Source organism: Sciurus carolinensis, chromosome 13, assembly GCF_902686445.1.
Source record: "Sciurus carolinensis chromosome 13, mSciCar1.2, whole genome shotgun sequence".
Lineage (NCBI taxonomy): Eukaryota > Metazoa > Chordata > Mammalia > Rodentia > Sciuridae > Sciurus > Sciurus carolinensis.
This window is the reverse complement of record NC_062225.1, coordinates 41633791-41646186: the sequence shown is the minus strand read 5'-3', so window position 1 is coordinate 41646186 and position 12396 is coordinate 41633791. Positions and strand designations below refer to the sequence as shown.

Below are 12396 nucleotides of genomic sequence, written 5' to 3'. Positions count from 1 at the left end.
AAGCAAGACTAAGATCAAAGTCCACCAAATACACAAACGTTGCCCAGTAAGCAGGCACAAAGACAGGGCTGTGACCTGTTCTGGAAGTCAAGCTCTCTGCCCTGAGATCTTCAATGGGACTGAAATGGCCACACTGAGGTGATTGTCACAGTCTCCCAACCCCAGAGTTGGTTGAAGCAGACGTGCTCCTGTGCTCCTGGGTGAAGTGGAGGTGCAGGCCTAGCAAAAGCTAGCCCTGGAGGTCTCCATGGAGGCCACAGGTTGCAAGGGCCTGTTGAAAGGTGTATCAGGACTCTGTATTTAGAGCTCTTTTCGGTAAACCTGAAGCTGTCCCAAAAGAAAGCCTATCTTAAAAATGTGAGCAAAAGATTTGTCTAGACACTTCAGAAAAGAAGAATATGAATGTTTTATAAACATACTAAAAGGGGCTCAATATTATTCAGTGCTATGGTTTGAGTGCTTTATCTACTTGATAAAAATAGAGACTTTCCGTCTCTGGACAGAGGAAACTAAAACCCCCAGGACTTAGGCTCTGGTTATCCATTAGGAGGGGTGGCACTTTGTTTTTCCATTATGAGCCTACTGCCCAGAAAACAAGAGTGGGTTAATTTCTTAGCCTGTTTGTTCTATCAGACTACTGCAGGTGCTCTGATCCAAAAGAGAAGGTGCTGGATGTCCGCTGAGGGTGAGATATCCTCAGAGGACGATTTGTGTATCTCGGTCAAGTGTGGTGCCTTTGTAAGGGTGGGGCCAGTGGCAGGGAGCCACAAACTCCTGATACAGATGACATGACACCTCAGTGTCCTGGCGCTATGCCCAGCCTGTCCAAAGACAACACGTAGCCAGCTGAAATATGTGTGATTGAGGAGATAGGGTGTTGCGTTGGATGACTGGGTGGCTGGTTCTGCAGGTGTGGGCTCAAAGAAATCCTGGCTTTGGGCCACTCAAGGGAAATGGCAGCAGCAGAGAATTAGAGGGTCTGCCCATGACCCAGAACGAGATGAGAAAAGGCATCAAACTCCACCTGCCTCTGGCCTCTACCTGATTGTGGGTGGACAAGCTGCTCAGGATTTCTAAGATATGCTCGGTCTGTATGTCTCAGTTCTCCTGGGAGTCAGATGTATAATAATTGGGTACATCTTAACTTGAAAATACAAAAATATGCTTCCAGCTGCTTCCCCCTTTTCCTTCCAAGACCAGAATGATGCAGGGAGAGAGCATGGTTCTGAAATCAAATGGAAAAATGCTTTTGTTTATGGAGGTTAGAAAAAAAATTGTCAAAGAGCCAAGGCCTCATCTCTAAAAAGACAATGTGAAATGGGCTGTGAGTCCTGCTTAATAATTCAGAGACCCAACTGAGCTGACAAGAAGCTAGAGTGAATTATCAGATATACCCACACCCTTCTCTTTTTATCAGCTTGTGAATGTCCTGGTTGGTACCTTGTTGAAGAAGAATAGTCAGTGACAAATGAGACTAAGCCACTCATTCATTCAAATTCAAGCTAAATTCATTCATTCAACAAAAGCTTCATGACTGTTTACTGTGTACCAGGTGGACAGTGCACATGCTGAGGATACACACTGGGATAAGACAAATGTCCCTCTGCTCTTGAACCTTAGAATCTGTACCACAGTTCTCAAATTTTAAAGTACACCAGACTTCCCTGTATGGCTTATTAAAACAGATTGCCTGGATCCATCCTGGAGTTGTAATAAGTCTTTAGTAGGTCAGGGTTGGCCTGAGAATTTTAATTCCTGAAAAGTTCCTACATGTGCTGGGTGATCCTGAGACCACCCTTGGAGACCCACTGTGGCCAGCAGTGGTTTCACCCAACCTTTTTCATCTCTTTGCATAAGGTGGCTCATTGGTGTCCACTGGAGGAAATCTGGAGACCTGGATCATGTTGCTAACAACTGGAGATTACCGGCCCAAGTTGTGGTCATGCCAGATCTCTTCCAACCCCCACCCAAGAGAAGGGAATTGATATCTTAAGACCCATAAACTTCTAGGGAGACTGTGCAGAGGCCCAGGCACCAACCCTGAAAGAAAAGGAGGTACAGCTTTGAGACATCTTTTGTTGATTTCTCATTTCATCACCTACCCAATGTAAGCCTGTAGCTCTGGATGAAGGGGTCTAGGCTGGGGTGCAAGAGAGGCAGGCTTCCACGGTCTCCTCCTCCCTCCACCTGGAACCTCTGCTGATCTCTTCCCATCACCTTCTATCAACCAAAGAGCTCACTGCCTTTCCACACTCACAGTTGGGTCAGTCGGTGAAATGACAATTGGGCCCTTATGACCTTTGCCACCTAAGTGGATACAGAGGATCCCATATGCCAAATGACAGATCATCTTCTGAGTCAGAACCTGCCCAAATTACTTTTTCTAACATCTTATTGAGTATTGAGATATAATTCACATACCATGTAACTCACTCATCTAAATTACATAATTCAGTGGTTTTTAGCACAGTCATGGAGTTGTACAATCATCTTCACAATCAGTTTTAGAATATTTTCATCACTCCAGAAAAAAAATCCTGTGACCCGTAAGCCACAATTCCCCCAACCATCCTCAGCCCTAGGCAACCAGGAATCTACTCTTTATGGATTTGCTTATTCTGGACATTTCATATAAATAGAATCATTATATGTAGTCTTTTGAGACTGGATTCAAAATTACTTTCAACAGAGAAATGTGACAACTTAACATTTGGATCCAAAAATGATTAGCAGAAACCAAAGTTGAAACAGATCGTTTGGGCTTTCCAAGTTCATCATACCGGGAACGTTACCTCAGGGTGCTGATTCCCACTCATGAGGCTGTGGTGTAAGTGTGAGACCAGTGCAGACCTGGCACCCAGATGCCAGGGTCCGGGAAGCTCTCTAATAAGAAGAGGCCCAGCAAGAGAATACCTCTGGAATCCCCTCAGGTCAAAATAATCTCATTAAGATTCAGTGGCATGCTATTGCTTTTGGAAAGTTGAGTGAAGTTTGTGTGAGAGCTATTTTCCTTGCTTTTTGGGCGGGAGGTTCTGTCTGAGTGTCAGAGTCAGCAACACAGTCCTCTAGGCTCTTTCCACTGAAAAGGTACAGAAAATTTCAGCCTCTTTGCGATGGAGACAGGAGACTCTCTGGGCTTCTCTAGGAACCACTATCTTCTCTCCACTCCCAGATTCCTCCTGACTGTTGCCCTAGCCTCTCTAGATTTTGTTGTTTTACCCCTTGCAATAGTATGATTGAACCCAGGGGCACTTTACTACTGAGCTACATCCCTAGTCTTTTTTAAATTTTGAGACAAGGTCTTGCTAAGATGCTGAGGCTGGCCTTGAAGTTGAGATCCTTCCTGCCTCAGCCTCCTGAGTATCTGGGCTTATAGGTGTGAACCACCTCATGTGGCAAATTTAACATCTTTTTCTGTTTTTCTTCCCAGTACTTCCCACACCCCGTGATGTGCTAGGGCAGTCTTCTTATCCACCCAGGTGAGCTGAGTTGTTTTTGTGGTCACAGCTGCTGCCACCACTGCAAGCCCCACTTCAACTCCCTGTGAAGAGTCCCACCACCAGGTCCCTCTCCTGCTCTGTTCTGACCCCTGCTTGTTCCCAGTATGATGAGCTGTGGGAAGCCAAGAACCCAGGTCAGCAACTGACCCTCTACCCTAGTCTGTGCTGGATGGGTGACTTTTCAATAGTCTCTTCCTGGATCAGTCCTGAGGGATGCCAGGAACCTGCCCAGGAGGAGTGAGCTCCCCCCAGATGCTGCTCTGTTTGGGGTACAGAGTGACTCACTTCAGTGATCCGGGGCTTTCATAATAGTTATAGAACAGATTCTGGGATCTGGAGCAAATGGAGGGGCTGAGGTCCTGCCCTCTGCCATGCTGATCCTCTTAGCAGAGAGTTTAGTCTGGGAATTGATGTAGGGCCGGGGGGTCGGGAGAGGAGGAAGCTCGAGAAAACCATGGAGGAGGGAGGTTCTGGGGGCTTCCCTTCCTTGAACTGTGTCCACTGAGGTGTGAATCCAGCTTCCCAGGGGAGGGATTGGGCAAGTGCCAAAACAATCACTGGAGCTGTGGGATCATCCCGAGATAAAGGCTGATAGTCAGGACACAGCCTCTGAATGGGCTGACAAGGGTCTCTCATTAGTGGCACTATTGTCCTAATGACCACCCCCTCCAACCACTCCCAGTAAGCTCAAAGTGTGGGAGGCAGCCTGGAAACAGACACCAAGTTCACAGCCCTCACGCAGGTCCTGGCCTACTATGCTGAGAAGCCTGAATTATTAAGCCCTGGGAGACAGGCTGGCAGGCGCAAATGGCACTGGGGTACAGATCGGCTCCTCCCTGCTCTGTTTAGTCACCCAGGAGGGGAAGAACTCAGCCGTTTCCAGTTCCAGCTGCTCCAGTGTGACCAAAACTGTAAACAGGGCATCTGGCAGTCCCTGGAGGGGCTGCACCTGGGCTGTCCCTGCCCCACCCCACCCCTACCAGAGCTCTCTCCCAGCTCTGAGCTCCCCTGCCACATGCACTTTTAGCATTTCCCTTTGTGCAAAGCTGCTTCTTCCCTCCCACCCCCAAAGGAAGACCCTGCAGCTGCAGAGGGGCTGTGGTTTTCTAGAGCCTCAGGTTCCATGGGGCCAGTCATGGGGACCACCCAAAAGCAGATGCCGTCCTAGGGGAGCTGACTGACAAGACCCCTCCCACCCTGCTGGAGGTGTCCCCAGGAGGCCAATTTCCACTCCAAAATCTGCTCTGGGCTACTGTGGAGTCTCCTCTGAGTAGATAGGATTAAAGAGCACTCAAGTGTTTCATTTCCAATGTCTGGAAAAGAGAGGCAAAGGGACTTACCAGAAGTGCTGGAGGTCAGAATGGTGCCCATGAAACCCAGAGGGAGAGATGCTGGTCTCAGGCCTGTGCCATCTGGGATAGATCTAGAATCCAGGGGCAAGAATGAGCCTGGTGGGCTGAAGGAGGATCCATGTGGTTTAAACTCCTCCCTGGTTTTCTTTCTTGTGGTTCTTTTCTAAATGCCTTATTCTTGAATACCACCCACGTCCTACTAGATGAAGACAAGTTAGCTTCCTTAGAAGCACCCTGGACCTCTGTTTCTTTGAGAGCCCAGCTCACTCTTTCCTCCCTGGACATAGCTCTGGGGGTTCACATTCACATTTCTTTTATGTAGACAGGTAAAATTGTCCAAGACTTGGAAATGGATTCCTGTAGGCCTTTTGAGTCAAGCTGGGCTTGGGCTTTGGCTAGTGGGCCTGCCCCAGCTAATCATCTAATTTTCTTGGGGTCGAACTTCAGTCTAACTTGCTGCTTATTATTGATTAGGGTATTTTACAACTTAAGAAGAAAGGATAGGAAATTTATAGCTACACGGGTTTTTGTTTTTATTTTGTTTTGCTTTTTTTTGTTTGTTTGTTTTTGGTTACTGGGGATTGAACCCTGGGGAACTTTACCATTGAGTTAAGTCCCCAGACCTTTAATTCTTCCACTGAGTTGCCTAGGCTGACCTTGAACTTGCCATCCTCCTGCCTTAGACTCCCACAGGCTTACTTAATAGTGATACAAATGAAAATATTTTAGTCAAAGTCTAAAGTTTTATTTTATATAATCTAGCAATCTTAATATTTCTATATTCTCTCCTTCAGTGATCATAACTATTTCAGTGTCTCCTACACTTTTTTTCTTTTTGCAGTACTGGGGATTGAGCCCAGGGCCATGGGCATGTTGGGCAAGTGCTCTACCGCTGAACCACACCTCCAGGCCTCCTGTAATTTTTAAAACTAGATTTTCCATACTGCTGGTTCTCTCATTCATTAAGTGCTTTTTGATACATGGTCACTCTATATTTGTATGATAGCCATGTTTTAAATTTTAACTTAAAAATTATGTAGCAAAATTGACTTTTCAAAATGAATATAAATTTTGGCCCACATATCAAATTGTGTAAGCACTACCACAATTAGGATACAGAACAGGACCATCATCCCCACAAAACACCCTCCTACCATCCATCCTTTTAGAACCATGCTTTTAGCTTTTTGAAAATTCCTCTTTTCAGGACATAGAGTGCTGTTGATCAGGGTTTTGCATGGGTGCCTATCTTTATCAACCCTCCAGCCCAGTCCTGTGGGATTCCCATCTCTCACCCCATGTCAAGCCCAGGGGAAAGTGTGGGGGTCTCACAATCTTCCCAGTTAGGTGTCTGAGGAGTCTCTTCGGGAAAAGACCTCAACTCCAACCCTCCACTCCCTCCTACTGCCCCATGCTTTCCCCGTGGCAAGGCTTCCAGGATCCACTGAATCAGACATAGAGGAAAACCCCTAAATCCTGAGTGTGCTTTGGGGACATCTCTGGGTGTTGGTAAATAATTGAACTGAACATGGACCCAAGCCAGAGTACCCATTAGCTCCTTCCAACCTGCAAGCCTCCCCCCTCACCCAGGAGATAGGGGATCCTTCTGACAGGAGCCAGGCTGCCTCTGGGTGAGACTCCTTGGGAAGCGCTCTATCTAACCCTTTGCCCTCTCTCTTTTCCCTAATGTTCCTGCAGACACAGGCAGTAAGTCCTCAGAGGTAGAAGAGCCTTCCGCTTTCTGCCTATGTGCAGGGATAGCCTCAGCAACAAGGACCAGATCATGGTGCCTGGGAGGAGTGAGCAGTGAGTAGAAATGAGGCCAACCATGGTGGGGAGGAAGCACTGAGGCACAGGGATGTCCCCAGGTAAAACTCCTAAATAAAATGCAGTCAGATAGACATACATGAAATCTCTCTGCTCTCTCTCAGTCTTATATGCATGTACTCTGACCCTAGGCTATTTTCACTCAGCATTTGAGCCTGTGGTTTCTGTGGATGCCAAATAGGGCTTCAGATCTTCATATATTTAACATTCATACTCTTCTCTCTAATGCCTCCCTTTAAAGTCAAGTTTTTAACCTGTTATTTGACTTTACAGACAAGCAGTGAAAGCAGACTTTCTTGGGAAGTGCTCTATCTAACCCTTTGCCCTCTCTCTTTTCCCAAAGCCTGTTTTCCCTGCTGGGAGGAGTGTGTGAAACTGGACAGATCTCAGAATCTGTCCAGTAAAGATCCTGAGATACTGGTTCCAGTTATCTCCAGCCAGCTTCGTGGTCCTGAGAAGCTCCTTAAGCACTTGGAGCCTCAGTTTCCCCTGTGAGAAGTTGTGGTTATCCTCTAGCCAACACTGGATATTGTGTTCTACTCTGAATTTCCAAGTTCTCCTTTCATCGGAATTTACCTTATCTCTAGGGCTATGACTTTACTCTTAGCCTACAAGCTGTGACATTCTTAAGAGTGAAATGGGGTGGGAATAATCATTACACTGGGACAATATGTGTAAACTGGGATTGTGGTAGGCAAACAGCAAAGTATGGTGACTTTGCCTATTTCCAAACCAAAGTGGAAACCTCTTTTGTGAAGGGGCCCACAGTCTTTCTATCTGTAATAAATATATGCTTAGTCTTTGCTCCCAGAGATATGATTATCTTTTGTATGCTAATAGGGTGACTGGGACTGGGGCCCCTAGATAACTTCAGAATGGTGACCAGAAAGGCCAAGGCATGATCAAAGTGTTGGAGCTACCTCTGACATCCCAGAGTTAATCAGCAGGGACCAGTGATTTAATCAAGCATGCCAATGTAACGGCACCTCCAAAAAACCTCCAAGTGATAGGGTTCAGAGAACTTCCAGGTTGGGGAACACATCAAGATATTGGGAAGGGGGCATGCCTTGAGAGTTCTGGATCTCTTCCCACAAACCTTGGCCTGTATGACTCTTCCATTTCACTGTTCCTGGGTTGCATCCTTTATAGTGAACCACAATAGTAAGCAAAGTGCTTTCTTGAGATCTGAGTCATTCTAGCAAACTATCAGGCCTAAGGAGAGGTTCCCAAGAACTCTTGATATAGCTGGTTGGTCAGACATGTAAGTGACAACCTGGGATTTAAAACTGGCATCTGGAGTCGGGGCAGTCTTGTGGAATTGAGCCCTTAGCCTGTGGGATCTGCACTTACTCATGGTAAGTGCATGGAATCACTTCAGAAGTGAATGGAATCAGAGAACACTAGTTGGTGCCACAGAATTGGAGATTCTTAATCTGGTTTGTGCTGCTATCACAGAATAATAATTCTGGATAATTTATAAAGAACAGAGGTCTATTTTTATAGTTCTGGAGGCTGAGAAATATAAGATTTAGTGGCTCACCTCTGGTGAGGGTCTTCATGTTGTCATCCCATGGCAGAAGGAGGAAGGACAAGAGAGTGAGCAAGATATGTATGGCCAGACTCACTTTTATAACCAACTCACTCCCCATAGTGACATTAAGCCTCTCATCTGGGCAGAGCCCTCATGACCTAATCACCTCTTAATGTCCCACCTGTCAACTTGGTTGTGTTGGGAATTAAGTTTCCAACACTTGCTCTTTGGGGGATGCATTCAAACCAGAGCAGAGACCATCATAGTCTAGACCTGTGTCTGCCCTGAAGCTTTGTTCATGGGGCTGCTCAGTAAACACTGACTCTTGGCTGCTTTAAGATGCTCTTTTCTGGGCTAGGGATATAGTTCAGTTGGTAGAGTGCTTGCCTCACAAGCACAAGGCCCTGGGTTCAATCCCCAGCACCGCAAAAAAAAAAAAAAAAAAAAAAAAAAAAAAAAAAAAAAAGCTCTTTTCCAAAGAAATTCAACCCAGTACAAATTTAGAGGGAGCAGCTTCTTGGTTTAATGGAACACCTTATTTTAGATTGGATTGACTTTGGTTGTTAAATAGCAACCATTGTGAGTAAACAATGAGGAACCACAGGTGACCCATGGTGGGAAGTGTATTTTCAGAGAAGTAGGACAGGACAGGGCTGGGCTGCTGGGGGCAGGGTATGTCTGACAAGTCACAATCCTGTGGCAGAGGTTGCTAAGACCACAGTTTTGCTCCAGGGAAGAGATGTGAGTTGGAATACCCAAATGGGTATCCACTATGCTAGAATTCCCAGAAGAAACAAAGAGAACTTTTTAAGTACTGTTGGCTGGACCCTGGAGAGCAGGTTTATAGCTTGGGGGAGTGGGGGATACAAAGGTGACCTTGACCCCTGAAGAGCGTGCTGGGTGGGCAAAAGGCTCATTCCACTGTAGAAGGCTGTGGTTTGAAATGCATGGGGGGAGGAGTCTCTTGAATGTACCCCTGGGTGTTTGACCATAATTAGTGACTTTGCACTTAGCTCTGGGTAGAGGAGGTCACCCAGAAAATGGAAAGAGCAGGAGTGGATCTTGGTAAATAGGTTGTGGCTACAGATCTGGAGAGACCTTCTCCTGCCTTGTAGGGTGGGCAGCAGACTGCTCTGCTACATCTAAGAAAGTGCATTCACAAACAGACCTCAAAGACAACTCTTTTCAGCAAGTGGTGGACAATGGTTGCATTCTAACAAAATCAGAGTATCATGATGGTTTTCCTATAGAGGAAGATCCCGAACCTTCATGAAGGGCATTTTTGGGTCTAATTGGCACAGGTGCACAATATGGTGCAGCAGCAGCCGTGGTCAGAGTACACAGAAATGTCCTCACTAGGCAGGGACAGCAACTACAAAAACCTGCAAGAATATTGTTGATGGCCAACACTAACAGTGAGGTAGAGTCAGCAACCTGGCCTTGGTGATGACCAGGTTGGCTCTTATGTAAAACCCACTGCCAACTCATTGGAGCACAGAGAATGACCCAAAAGAGATTTACAGGAAGGTTTTATCTGCTGCAGTGGTACTGAAGCAATACCAGAGCCCAGTCAGCGGAAGGAGGACACCATGGAGCAAGGACCTGGGGTCAAAGGTATTTCTATTCACATCACAGGTGCAGTTCATTCCCTAAGGATGCTGTGGCCAGAAAGTACACTTTACTCTGGAATTGGAAAACATTTGTTTTTGGCCATGTTCTGAAAATCACTTTAATTTACTGCAGTGGTCTTATCTGGGGTTGCTCAGGAGAGTCATTAGCCTTCATTAAGTAAAGAACATCTGTTTCTCCTCACCCAGAAGATTCCATGTAATTTCCCATGGGAGAAGCTGGTTGCACCCCAATCAGGACATGGAATTTCAAGTACTTGCTCTCATGACTTTTGTGTGTGTGGGGGGTGGGGGTGCTGGGAATTGAACCCAGGGCCTTGTGCATGCTAGGTAACACTCTATCACTGCATCACGCCCCACCCATCCCCCACTCCCTGACCTTTGATGTGTGGCATTTCTGTACCACTGGGCCTGGGATATACAGGGAATGTCTTCCTTTTCAGCTTGCTCTGGCTTTACACTGGACCTCTCTATGGTCTCTCTGAAGGACAGCTGTCATTTTGGGTATGACAGTTAGCCTAAATAAAGCCAGAGCTTCCAAAATATACTCTAAACATTTTTCAAAATTTATCCAACTATTTTCATGTGAAATAAGAAATTTTTATTGATTTCTTATAGTTTAATTCATGATGATTTACATGTGACACAGCTGAGCCAGAATGTCACCAGCTTCCCATCATTTTAAAATTAAAATACATCTCTTGGTGATTTTTTTCTTTTAATGAAAACATTACATATTCACTATAAAAATGTTCAAAGGTATAGATAGGCAAAAAGAAGGACATAGAAAACATCCTGTGCTCTCTTTGATAGCACATATGCTAAAATTGGAACAGAGAAGATTAGCATGGTACCTGCACAGTGTGACACAAATTTATGAAGCATTCCACAACTAAAAAAATAAAAGGAAAAAAAAGAAAAGAAATCCCTAGTCCTATTCTCAGAGTTAACCACTGCCTGCAACTTAATGTGTAGTCCTTCAAATTTTTGGCTATATAGGTACATGTGAATATTTGTGTACAAAACCCCACATAGGGATGGGGATGTGGTTCAGTGGTTAGGCACTTGCCTAAAATGCATAAGTTCCTGAGTTCAAACCTCATCACTGCAAAAAATAGCAACAAAACCCACATACCTATAAACTACAAATAAGACTATGTACTATTATCTTAATAACTATATTATTATTTTCTAATTTCTACTTTGTAAAATATTTGCCTATTTTTATTTCATTATCACCTGTTTCTATTTATCATGGCCATTCATTTAGTTCCCTAAAGTTTTATATACATATTTTTGTTTAAAGGCTCTTCAAGATTGTCTATTGTCTCATGTCTGCTCTTTAAATGTGAATCTTCTTGTTTTGGGGAGGTCTGGAAACTGCCTTTGGTGTTGATGGTCTTCTTGATAAATTTTATAATTCCTGGGTGTCAACTCCTCTTCCCTGGAGCTATTTTTGTTAAGACTTCCTTCCTGTGTGCTCTGGGTTCTGGAGGGATGGTTCTCAGTGTTGTCCTATGGGATACAGCACTGATCCCAAACCAAGTCTCAGTCCAACAATGAGGACTGTTGTTTCCACCCATAGCTGGACTGATGGTTCCTGTTTGTTCACAACCTTAGGTTGTATCTTCCATGGAGAGGCAGCATGGCCCTGCCTCCTGGCTTCATGGCTTCCTGCTGTGGGGCTCATGACTCATTGTAACCACAATCACAACTCATCTACTCTGAGTCCCTGTGGACCTGGCAGCATTAGCTCCCATTTACACCTTCTTTCTTGCTCTGCCCTTGGAGATTTCCCTTGCTTGGAGCTTGGAGATATTCCCCCAACCCCTACATGCTAGGGATTGAACCCAAGGGCGCTCTACCACTGAGCTACACTTCCATTCCTTTTTAGTTTGAGATAGGGTCCCACTAAGTTGATGAGGCTGTCCTTGAACTTGCAATCCTCCTACCTCAGCCTTATGAGTAGCTGGGATTACGGGTGTACACCATCACACCAGCTGGAGATAGCATTTTAAGTGTTTTTTAGTTTTATTATAAGCTTTCATACATATTTGTGCTAGGATTGGAGGACTGTAGGGGGAAGTTAACCTGTGCTCATGTCTTCATCTGAAATTCAGCATCCAATTTTTGTTGGATGGTGTGTTTGTGCTCCACGCATCTCCATCTTCTCTATGTCATTTTCCTCCATGTTTACTATAATTATCTGAAGTTTTTCCTTTGAGGCAGAAAATTTTTTAGCTTCTTTGGTGCATCTAACTTTTCTCATAGTTCAATAAACTCTTGTTTTTATCTTCAGTTTTCCCCCTTAGCTCTGCATTTCCCTTTCATTTCATTTAGCTGATTTATCAACTAATTCTTGTGTTTCACTAAATTTAAAAAAACATATTAAATATTTTAAAATTAATTATATACTAAATTGACATAATTTGTTGATTTAAAAGATCAATATAAATATTCTTATTGATTCTAAGTGTGAAGCAGTCTCAGTAGTTTTTTTTTTTTTCTGTACCTGGGACAATGATTTCTTCCAGCCTGGATATGTTTACCTTTCATGT

General features: G+C 44.8%; 1 pseudogene; it reads left to right on the top strand.

The window, feature by feature from the left end:
• The first annotated feature begins 10635 nt into the window (after window positions 1-10635).
• Window positions 10636-10734, top strand: LOC124963800 (uncharacterized; annotated as a pseudogene).
• Window positions 10735-12396: the final 1662 nt, after the last annotated feature.